Consider the following 12,297-nt stretch of genomic DNA (forward strand, 5'->3'; position numbering starts at 1 on the left):
TTTCTACTACATAACTCTAAGTGCCAGAGAAAATGATCACAAGTAAGAATTAGAGGGATGTAAATATAGTCTCTCATAAGTTACTCCTTTTTGAAAGCAAAATAAATTGAGAACTATAAACTCCTTGTTAGCAGATGTGAACTGAGAGACTCTGCTAATTTGTTTTACTGCCAAGCTCATAACTATATATATCAAGACTGACAATATTTGTAAGGGCATTTTTTACTTAGATTTTCTCAGCAGGAATTAAAAATTCACCTACATAGTAAATTACCTCTTCTTGGATTGATAAAGTAATTTATTCTATAATAGATACTTATCAAAAATAGATCATAAATTACAGATCTTGATGAAAGTCAAATTGTTCTGTTTGATAAACTAAATGGCCATTAAGCCATTTAATTTAGACACTTTAACATACTGAGAACAAATAGTAAATCTTCTATTTATCCAAAATTACTAAATGAACACCTAGTAAACTTGCTTCCAAGTCCAAGATTTTCAATTACTTGATAATTATTTTGACATTATAATGCTTATATTCTAGCACTTCTAAATTTTTAACATTAGAGCTGGAACTCTATTTTTTTTCCTTTTTTTTTAAGGTTGGTTATTTTGAGGAGAGCTAGTGGGGTAGGGACAGAGTGAGAATCCCAAGCAGACTCTGCTCAACACAAAGCCCAATGTGCAGCTCGGTCCCATGACTGTGAGATCATGACCTGAGCCCATATCAAGCATTGACAGCTCAGAGCCTGGAGCCTGATTCAGATTCTGTGTCTCCCTCTCTCTCTGCCCTTCCTCCACTCATACTCTGTCTCTGTATCTCTCAAAGATAAATAAATGTTAAAAAAATTAAAAAACCATAATGGAAGAAAACTTTTCTCAGCCAAAAAATAGTTGAATAAAACAAATATGTCTTCCATATTGGAAGTGCTCTTTATATCTTAGGCAAAAATCTAAGTGATTGATTAGTAATATTCTAGGAAAATATTTGAGTTACAAGTTTGAAGACCTCTCACAACTACTAAGAAATGGACAATGGAGTTTTATACTCATTCAGGGGCTCAGAAAAGAAATTAGTCAAGAAATATTTCTAAGGAAAGTACAATAAAACCTTGGATTGTAAGTAACTTGTTCAGTGAGTGTTTGCAAGATGAGCAAACATGTCTAATAAATTCTCACCTGATAAATGAGTGGCGTCTTATAATATGAGTAGTATGTGACCTGAATGGTTCTTGAGATTCTCTTTGATATACAAGTGCTTTGGATTACAAGCATGTTTCTGGAACGAATTATGCTTGCAAACCAAGGTTTTACTTACTGTAAATTTTTCATTCAAGTTAGAGATAACTCAAAATTAAAAATCAATGGGGCACCTGCATGGCTCAGTTGTTTAAGCATCTGACTTTGGCTCAGGTCATACGGTTCGTGGGTCCAAGCCCTGCTTTGGGCTCTGAGCTGATAGCTTGGAACCTGGAGTATTGTTCAGATTGTCTCCCCCACTCTCTCTCTCTCTATGCCCCTCCCCTGCTTGTTCTTTCTTTCTCTCTCTCAAAAATAAACATTAAAAAAAGAATCAAGATGAGAGAGATCTAAAGTTTGTGACCACAAGTGCCATATTCTGCACATATTTGGTAATAACCATATGGCCCAGTTGAGCATTTCAGAAGATAGGTAGCACAGAATTGAGTGAATGACTCCATTACTTTTGAGTTAACTGTCAGTGTTGACACACTGTATCACAAGGCTTGGACTGTGCCCTTGGAGATTACATGCCTAACTCTACAAGAAAAAGGAAATCCTAAGGAGCTGAACTAGACTGCTGTGTTCTAGTATAGAAATCAAATCAGCAATAGCCTCCAAATTGAGCTGAAATCAGTACCTCAGTTTTATCATGAGATTTATTGGGCATTAGTCTGAATTTGATCTGTTTAGCACCCAAAGTAAGTTAGAGGTTCTAAGTGTGCCATCTCCTTTCAGATGATATGCATTATAAAATAGAATCACTTTCAGACATTTGTATACAGACTCTACCTCTACAATATGTGGGCAGTGTAGCAAATACTGAGGTATGAGGTGGGTGTGGGTGACCTCCAGAAGGAACATGTCTTGGACAGAAACATGAACTACTAAATCTCTAAAAGAAATAACTTCTCTCCTGAGAAATTCAGGCATGAGTGAAAAGGCTGGTGAGAAGTCTCAAGATGAAAATAAAATAGGCAGCAGAAGCAACTAGAAAAAATTAAAGCATTTAGGTGGAAGCCAACTAAACTTGAAATTGTTCTGGAAGCTGAGGTAAGACATTATAGGAGTGCCTGGATGGCTCAGTTGGTAAGCATCCAACTTGACTCTCGCTCTCTCGCTCTCTCGCTCTCTCGCTCTCTCGCTCTCTCGCTCTCTCGCTCTCTCGCTCTCTCGCTCTCTCGCTCTCTCGCTCTCTCGCTCTCTCGCTCTCTCGCTCTCTCGCTCTCTCGCTCTCTCGCTCTCTCGCTCTCTCGCTCTCTCGCTCTCTCGCTCTCTCGCTCTCTCGCTCTCTCAAATCTTAAAAAAAAACTGTACTAGGAGGAATGCAGTACTGTTTCCCTACCTTGTAAGTACCTCAGGTGGAAACAGTCAACTAATTCATTTTCTCCCCCATGGCCTTAGTTAGAAAATCCCCCTAAGCTAATCCTGCATAAGCCTTGCTCTAATACCCCTAAGTATGATTCAAAATAAGTGACCGAGAAAATGAAGGATGTAAATAAATCTGTTACTGGTTATAGGTAGATGAGGCAAATTAAGCTATATTACAAAGGGGCAACAGTGCTCACATTTTTGTAGAGCAGAAAAATCAGTTGGGGTGCTGACTGAATTTATTTTCTGAGATTTTGATTCAGAAGGTTTGGAGTAGATTTCAATAAGCGCACTAGTTCTACAAAATGTTTTTAAAACGTTAGCAGGATGTCATAATTTCCCTACTTTTAGAATTAGGGCAATTACCTTAATTTATAAAATTATGATTACCTTAAAATGTGGCTGTGATGATCAAATTAACCACTTATGTGACTCTTAGCACAGAACCTAGAACACTGTAAATGTTATAATAAAGTTATACTCAAAATGGGGTGATACTTATGCTGTAATTTTTAGTAAAAGGTTCTAGACCTGGATATATAGCACAGTGAATTGTATAAAAGTATTTATTGAAAAAAGACTAGTAAACTAATCACATGCACTCCTGAATACAGGTTTGAACTGGGCAGGTTCACCTATATCTGCCCCACCCCTGCCCCCAACCAAAAAGCTTTATTGTTTCCCTTTGGGAAGGGGCCTCAGGATAGTTCTTTAAAAAAAAAAAAAGTTGTCTAGCAGCTGCAGGCAGATACTGAAAGAAGCCCTGGAACCAGGGGGATGCCAGGGAGAGCCCCACAATTGCTTTTGGGCTCCAGAGGCTCCTACCTGTGCTTGAGGGTGTGCTGTTAGAAGAGATACTTGTTCAGCCCCACTTGGGGGACCAACTATCCTGGGGAGGTTAGTCAGGTGCCTTCCTGACAAGTTTCACCTTATCTAGGAAGTGGTTCTCCAGGAAGTCACAGAGGTGGGTGTCTGCAGGGGCAGAACCTAGAGTATGCAAATCAAAAGAGCCTGGTTCAGGTTCTTCTCCAGGACCATGGCAGCTTCCATGATGTCCAGTGTTTTGCCCCACTGGTTTTGGGATAGCCTCTGCACATCTTGGAAGAGGGTGTGACCACAGCATTGATTTTTGCATCTTAGATATGCTTGATACCCTGCAGGTCCTAAAAGAAGTGATCTATACCCTTAAAAGCTGCATGATTGCAGTTGAAATAAGAGCCCAGAAAGGTAGGTATAAGAGGCCTGTAGATTCATGTTGACCAGGTTGTTGATGGCCTCCATTTAGGTGGAATAATTCTAACTAATTTGGGAGCTCATCATTGATTAGCAATAAGAAGCTAAGCTCAAAAACTGGTGCTGGATTGTTGCAGAGGTGGAGGATGGCTGGAAGATGGTTCTTAGGGTTGCGACTAGAAAGGAAGTAGAAGAGTAGCTGGAGGCTAGAAGGAGGGGTGTCCCTGGGTCTGTTGCATCCACAGGCTGTTGAAGCAAGAAATGGAAATAGAAGGTATATTGCCTACACATGGATTTTTTTTAAACAATACTGTTAATGTATTTTCTCCTATAATGTCCTTCACATCATTTCTCTAGCTTGCTTTAAGAATAATGTATATAATAAAACAATATAACATAAAAATGTGGGTTAATTGACTATTACTGGTAACAGTAGGCTATGAATATTTGTTTTGGGGAGTCAGAAGTTATTAAATGTAGATTTTCAACTGCACAGGGGTTGGCACCCCTGGACCCTGGAAGTTCAAGGGTCAACCATAGTAATGTTAGTAGTTGTCATTAGCCTTTCTAATTTTTTTAATGTTTATTTTTGAGAGAGAGAGACTGAGCATGAATGGGGGAGGAGCAGAGAGAGTGGGAGACAAAGAATCCTAAACAGGCTCCAGGCTCTGAGCTGTCAGCACAAGCCAGACCTGGGGCTCGAACTCACAAACTGCAAGATCATGACCTGAGCTGAAGCCGTATGCTCAACCGACTGAGCCACCCAGGTGCCCCGCTTCTTTAAGGTTTTTATTTTAATTCCAGTATAATGAATATATAGTGTTATTAGTTTCAGGTTTACAAGTAATTGAACAATCCTATATATCATTACTCATGAGTGTACTCTCAATTCCCTTCACCTATTTCACCTGTCTCCCCACTAACTTCCTCTCTGATATGCTTTATTTTAAATGCTCACTGTCAAAGTTATTGAATATTTGTTTTTAATCTTTATTTTTGAGAGAGAGAGTGCAAGCAGGGGAGCAACAGAGAGAGGGAAGCACAGAATCTGAAGCAGGCTCCAGGCTCCGAGCTGTCAGCACAGAGCCTGATGTGGGGCTCAAGCCCAGAAACTGAGATAATGACCTGAGCTGAAGTCAACCACTTAACCAACTGAGCCACCCAGGCACCCCTCGAAGTCATTTTCTTTTAACAAGAACATTTTTTTACTTGAAGCATACTTCAGAATACATGGTTCTAAAAGACATATATACATATATATATGTGTGTGTGTGTGTGTGTGTGTGTGTGTGTATCCCATCTAAGAAAAATAGAATACACACATTTTCTTCAGGTACACAGACAAATCGCCTGGTTAAATCACATAAAAGGAGACATAACAAATATTACAAATTTAGGAAGACTAAAATCATACCACTTATATTTTCCAGCTACAATGGTACATAACTAAAGATCAACAATAGAAGTTGGAAAACACACTACTGCAATGGCAATGGGCCAAATAAGAAATAGCAAATCAAAATATGTATCAAAACAGAAGAAAAACAAAACAGTATTCCAAAACCTGTGGGATAGAACAAAAGCACATGTTAGAGTGAAATTTATGCTACAAATGCTTACATTTGCAAAATAAACATTATACCACAAGGAACTAGAAAAAGAAGAAAGCTAAAATTTAGCAGAGGAAGGAAATAACAAAGGAAAATCAGACATAAGTATAATAGAGACCAGAACAAACAGTAACAAAACATCGAAAGTAAGGGCCGTTTTTTTTTTTTCAAAAAAATTACTGTAAACAATTATATAACAGATCAGATAATTTAGGGGGAAAAATCAGATAATCACTAAAAATGTTACCAAGATTGAATCATGGATCTTGAATTCAAGAAGTAGGAAATCTTAGACCAATAACGGTAACAGAAAGTTGAATTAGGAATCAAAAATCTCCCAGCACAGAAAAGCCCAAGACCACATGGTTTCATTGGCAAATTTTATCATTAAAAAAAAAAAATCACAATCTTTATCAAAATCTGACAAATAGCGTACTGGAGGGAACACATTCAAGATCATTCCATGAGGCCCGTACTACCCTGATACCAATGCAGGATAAAAACAAAAGTCGGGGCGCCTGGGTGCCTCAGTCGGTTGAGCTGCTGACTTCAGCTCAGGTCACGATCTCGCGGTCCGTGAGTTCGAGCCCCGCGTCGGGCTCTGTGCTGGCAGCTCAGAGCCTGGAGCCTGTTTCAGATTCTGTGTCTCCCTCTCTCTGACCCTCCCCGTTCATGCTTTGTCTCTCTCTGTCTCAAAAATAAATAAACGTTAAAAAAAATTAAAAAAAAACAACAAAAGTCTAGTTTGTCCAATATAAGTATTCCTACTTATACTTCTTTTGACATTCATTTGCATGATAAATGTTTCTCCACCCCTTTACTTTCAATCTACAGGTGTCTTTAGGTCTAAAATGAATCTCTTATAGATGAGTTAAGTTTTTTGTTCCATTCTGCTACCGTAAGTCTTTGGTGTTTAGGCCATTTGCATTCAGAGTAGTTATATGTATTTTAGTGCCATTTTACTATTTGTTTTGTCATTGTTTCTAGAGATTTGCTCTGATCTTTTGTTGTCTTTGTCACTTTTGGTCTCACCTTTGCACTCAGAGTCCTCTTTAATATTTCTTGCAGGGCTGGTTTAGTGGTAATGAACTCCTTTAGTTTTTGTTTGGAAAACTGTATCTCTCCTATTCTGAATGATAGCTTTGCTGGATAGAGCGTTCTTGACTGCAGATTTTTCCCATTCAGCACTTTGAATATATCATGCCACTTCCTTCTGGCTGCCAAGTTTCTGTTGATAAATCTCCAGCTAGCCTTATGAGCTTTTCTTTGTTAAGGACTTCTTTTGTCTTTCTGTTTTTAAGATTATTTCTTTATCGCTTAGATCTTTTTTGCTTAGATCTCTTACCTTGTTCTTTTATTTGAGATGAATTCTTCCATCTTGACATTTTGTCTAAGTCTCTGCCTTCTTCTGTGTGTTACAAAAGCCAGTTTTGTCTCCTGCTCCTGAATGTAATGGCCTTAAGAAAAAAAGGTCATGTAGTGTCCAGGGCCTGGCACTTCAGGGAGTGTGTCTGGTACGTGCTGCATGTGCTCTGCTGTTGTGTCCTGGGTGCTCTATCCTTGGCTGCTATGGGCAGTGTTTAGTCCCTCCCCTGAATGTGGTGTGCTCTGGTCTGCTTGTGAAATGAGACCTGACACCAACTCCACCAGAACTGAAGTCCTTCAGAGCTCCCTGGTTGGGAGACATAGTGTGGGCAGGGATTTGTGCTGGTATTCTGAGGGAGGTGCCCACCATGCGGGGACTGAGGCAAGCTTGACCAAGAAGGGCAGTCCTGTAAGAGCACAGTGGTGTGCGGCTTGGTGTAAGCAAGCCAGGCAGCCAGCATCTGCCCTGAGCTGCCTCCTGTTGGTGGCTCTGTGTTCATGCTGAGGGGTGGGGGTAGGAAATGGCACTGTCAGCTTCCTTGTTCTATGAACACTGCCTCCTAAGGATACTCTCTGAGATGAGCTAATAATCTCCCCTTTCTGCCCCAGGCATTCTCTGAGTACTGTCTCCATACTGTCTACCCCAGGGCTGTTTGCCTGCTTTCTCTTCAAGAGCAAGGCAGTGGCCTCCAGGCTCCATCCCAGCAAGCCCACTGACCTTTAAAACATTAGGCTTTAAACTTTGCTGCTTGCAAGAACTCAGCAAGTTCAGCCCCTCTTGTTTTCCAAGCCAGTGGCTTTGAGGAATCACTCTCCTTGTGCATCCCCCTATGTGTTCCTCTTTTCCCCCGCCCCCCCAAAACACCACCCCCCCCCGGCTCCTACGCGCGCCCCCCCCCCCCGTCTCCTACGCGCGCCCCCCCCCGTCTCCTACGCGCGCCCCCCCCCCGTCTCCTACGCGCGCCCCCCCCCCGTCTCCTACGCGCGCCCCCCCCCGTCTCCTACGCGCGCCCCCCCCGTCTCCTACGCGCGCCCCCCCCCGTCTCCTACGCGCGCCCCACCCCCCCCGTCTCCTACGCGCGCCCCACCCCCCCCCGTCTCCTACGCGCGCCCCACCCCCCCCCGTCTCCTACGCGCGCCCCACCCCCCCCCCGTCTCCTACGCGCGCCCCACCCCCCCCCCGTCTCCTACGCGCGCCCCACCCCCCCGCCTCCTACGCGCGCCCCCCCCGCCTCCTACGCGCGCCCCCCCCGTCGCCTACGCGCGCCCCCCCCGTCGCCTACGCGCGCCCCCCCCGTCGCCTACGCGCGCCCCCCCCGTCGCCTACGCGCGCCCCCCCCGTCGCCTACGCGCGCCCCCCCCGTCGCCTACGCGCGCCCCCTCCCCGTCTCCTCCCTCACACACAACCTCCCCCCCCCCGTCTCCTCCCTCACACACAACCTCCCCCCCCCCGTCTCCTCCCTCACACACAACCTCCCCCCCCCCCCGTCTCCTCCCTCACACACAACCTCCCCCCCCCCCGTCTCCTCCCTCACACACAACCTCCCCCCCCCCGTCTCCTCCCTCACACACAACCTCCCCCCCCCCCCGTCTCCTCCCTCACACACAACCTCCCCCCCCCCGTCTCCTCCCTCGCGCACACAACCTTCCCCCCCGTCCCCTCCCTCGCGCACACACCCCCCCGTCCCCTCCCTCGCGCACACACCCCCCCCGTCCCCTCCCTCGCGCACACACCCCCCCCGTCCCCTCCCTCGCGCACACACACCCCCCGTCCCCTCCCTCGCGCACACACACCCCCCGTCCCCTCCCTCGCGCACGCGCACACCCCCCCCCGTCCCCTCCCTCGCGCACACACCCCCCCGTCCCCTCCCTCGCGCACACACCCCCCCGCCCCCTCCCTCGCGCACACACCCCCCCCCCGCGTCCCCTCCCTCGCGCACACACCCCCCCCCGCGTCCCCTCCCTCGCGCACCCCCCGCCCCCCCGCGTCTCCTCCCTCGCGCACCGGCCCCCCCCCCGCGTCTCCTCCCTCGCGCACCGGCCCCCCCCCCCGCGTCTCCTCCCTCGCGCACGCCCCCCCCCCGCGTCTCCTCCCTCGCGCACGCCCCCCCCCCCGCGTCTCCTCCCTCGCGCACGCCCCCCCCCCGCGTCTCCTCCCTCGCGCACGCCCCCCCCCGCGTCTCCTCCCTCGCGCACGCCCCCCCCGCGTCTCCTCCCTCGCGCACGCCCCCCCCCCCCGCGTCTCCTCCCTCGCGCACGCCCCCCCCCCGCGTCTCCTCCCTCGCGCACGCCCCCCCCCCCGCGTCTCCTCCCTCGCGCACGCCCCCCCCCCCGCGTCTCCTCCCTCGCGCACGCCCCCCCCCCCGCGTCTCCTCCCTCGCCCACACCCCCCCCCGCGTCTCCTCCCTCGCCCACACCCCCCCCCGCGTCTCCTCCCTCGCCCACGCCCCCCCCGCGTCTCCTCCCTCGCCCACGCCCCCCCCGCGTCTCCTCCCTCGCGCACGCCCCCCCCCGTCTCCTCCCTCGCGCACGCCCCCCCCCCGTCTCCTCCCTCACACACAACCCCCCCCCCCGTCTCCTTCCTCACACACAACCCCCCCCCGTCTCCACCCTCACACACAACCCCCCCCGTCTCCTCCCTCACACACAACCCCCCCCGTCTCCTCCCTCACACACAACCCCCCCCCGTCTCCTCCCTCACACAAACCCCCCCCGTCTCCTCCCTCACACACAACCCTCCCGTCTCCTCCCTCACACACAACCCCCCCCCCGTCTCCACCCTCACACACAAAACCCCCCCCCCGTCTCCACCCTCACACACAACCCCCCCCCCGTCTCCACCCTCACACACAACCCCCCCCCGTCTCCACCCTCACACACAACCCCCCCCCGTCTCCACCCTCACACACACCCCCCCCCGTCTCCACCCTCACACACACCCTCCCCCCGTCTCCTCCCTCACACACAACCTCCCCCCCGTCTCCACCCTCACACACAAACCCCCCCGTCTCCTCCCTCACACACAAACCCCCCCCGACTCCTCCCTCACACACAACCCCCCCCCGTCTCCTCCCTCACACACAACCCCCCCCCCGTCTCCTCCCTCACACACAACCCCCCTCGTCTCCACCCTCACACACAACCCCCCCCCGTCTCCACCCTCACACACAAACCCCCCCCCCGTCTCCACCCTCACACACAAACCCTCCCCCGTCTCCTCTCTCACACACAACCCCCCCGTCTCCTCCCTCACACGCACAACCCCCCCACTCCTCCCTCACACGCACAACCCCCCCCGACTCCTCCCTCACACGCACACCCCCCGTCTCCTCCCTCACACGCACACCCCCCGTCTCCTCCCTCACACGCACAACCCCCGTCTCCTCCCTCACACGCACACCCCCCCGTCTCCTCCCTCATACGCACACCCCCCCGTCTCCTCCCTCACACGCACACCTCCTCGTCTCCTCCCTTGCCCCCTCCCCCCCGCGTCTCCTCCCTCGCCCCCTCCCCCCCGCGTCTCCTCCCTCGCCCCCTCCCCCCCGCGTCTCCTCCCTCGCCCCCTCCCCCCCGCGCCTCCTCCCTCGCCCCCTCCCCCCCGCGCCTCCTCCCTCGCGTCTCCTCCCTCGCACCCCCCCCCGCGTCTCCTCCCTCGCACCCCCCCGCGTCTCCTCCCTCGCACCCCCCCGCGTCTCCTCCCTCGCACCCCCCCCGCGTCTCCTCCCTCGCACCCCCCCCCGCGTCTCCTCCCTCGCACCCCCCCCCGGGTCTCCTCCCTCGCCCCCTCCCCCCCCGCGTCTCCTCCCTCGCCCCCTCCCCCCTGCGCCTCCTCCCTCGCCCCCTCCCCCCCGCGCCTCCTCCCTCGCGTCTCCTCCCTCGCACCCCCCCCCGCGTCTCCTCCCTCGCACCCCCCCCCCCGCGTCTCCTCCCTCGCACCCCCCCCCCGCGTCTCCTCCCTCGCACCCCCCCCGCGTCTCCTCCCTCACACCCCCCCCCCGCGTCTCCTCCCTCGCACCCCCCCCCCGCGTCTCCTCCCTCGCCCCCTCCCCCCCCGCGTCTCCTCCCTCGCACCCCCCCCCGCGTCTCCTCCCTCGCACCCCCCCCGCGTCTCCTCCCTCGCACCCCCCCCGCGTCTCCTCCCTCGCACCCCCCCCGCGTCTCCTCCCTCGCCCCCTCCCCCCGCGTCTCCTCCCTCGCCCCCTCCCCCCCGCGCCTCCTCCCTCGCCCCCTCCCCCCCGCGCCTCCTCCCTCGCCCCCTCCCCCCCGCGCCTCCTCCCTCGCCCCCTCCCCCCCGCGCCTCCTCCCTCGCGTCTCCTCCCTCGCACCCCCCCCCCGCGTCTCCTCCCTCGCACCCCCCCCCCGCGTCTCCTCCCTCGCACCCCCCCCCGCGTCTCCTCCCTCGCACCCCCCCCGCGTCTCCTCCCTCGCACCCCCCCCGCGTCTCCTCCCTCGCACCCCCCCCGCGTCTCCTCCCTCGCACCCCCCCCCGCGTCTCCTCCCTCGCACCCCCCCCCGCGTCTCCTCCCTCGCACCCCCCCCCGCGTCTCCTCCCTCGCCCCCTCCCCCCCGCGTCTCCTCCCTCCCCTCCTCCCCCTTCTCCATGACCACGGATCCCTCTCCTCCATAGCATCCATGATCCATTTCTTCCCTAAAACATGTCTCCACAATTCCTACCGTCCTCAACGTGGCCTTTTCTCTCCCTTTATTTGTGGAGTTCTGTCAGTCTTAAGGTCTATTTCTAGGGTATTTAGGACGATTTGATAGCTATCTATTTGTGTTCATGGGAGGAGACAAACGTAGGGTTCTCCTACTCTGCCATCTTGTTATTCTTTCATTAGCCTTTTTGATCTTCTTCTCCTCCCAACTTTTTCTGTATTGTGAATATAGAAGAATATATATTACTTTCATAACAAAAACTAAAACAAAAAAATAAAGGCAGGCAATAACTATGCTATATTTTTTGTATTATTGATCCCTATCTCTGTATCATGATCTTAATTGTGAATAAGGTTGATTACTATATTTTTAACTTGTAAAGAATGTTTCTGGGTCTTGCAAACTTTAATTTTTTTTACTACTTTGTAGGCTCCAATATAGAGCAAAAATTGACTTTGAAGACAATGAAGTCTGAATTTAAAAGTTTTTATCCCTTTTTAAGAAGGAAATTTAAAAAAAAAACCCTTTAAAAAAAGCTTAATCCATGAGAAGGTACATAAAGGGAGCCCATTCCTCATGGGAGAAATGTGTGCTGTATTGCTTGTGTCGTTTGTATCGCTTGCTACCATGAGAGATGCAGGTACTTTGAAAGGGATGGGTGGTAAATTATCCAAGACTTAGAAAGTAATAAAAGAAACTATAGTCTGGAAAAAAAATATGTTCTATACATGATTCACAGATTTATTATAGTCATTTTGGAAGCATTGAAACAGACCAAATGTGTGGAGAAATTATTTCTGATTGCATACTGAAATTTTAA

The 12,297-nt window shown here is 51.0% G+C and overlaps 1 pseudogene; it reads right to left on the reverse strand.

The window, feature by feature from the left end:
• Nucleotides 1–3,930, reverse strand: part of LOC125168112 (ferritin light chain-like) — a 31,203-nt pseudogene extending 27,273 nt beyond the window's left edge.
• Nucleotides 3,931–12,297: the final 8,367 nt, after the last annotated feature.

The sequence above is a fragment of the Prionailurus viverrinus genome, chromosome B3 (genome assembly GCF_022837055.1).
Source record: "Prionailurus viverrinus isolate Anna chromosome B3, UM_Priviv_1.0, whole genome shotgun sequence".
Lineage (NCBI taxonomy): Eukaryota > Metazoa > Chordata > Mammalia > Carnivora > Felidae > Prionailurus > Prionailurus viverrinus.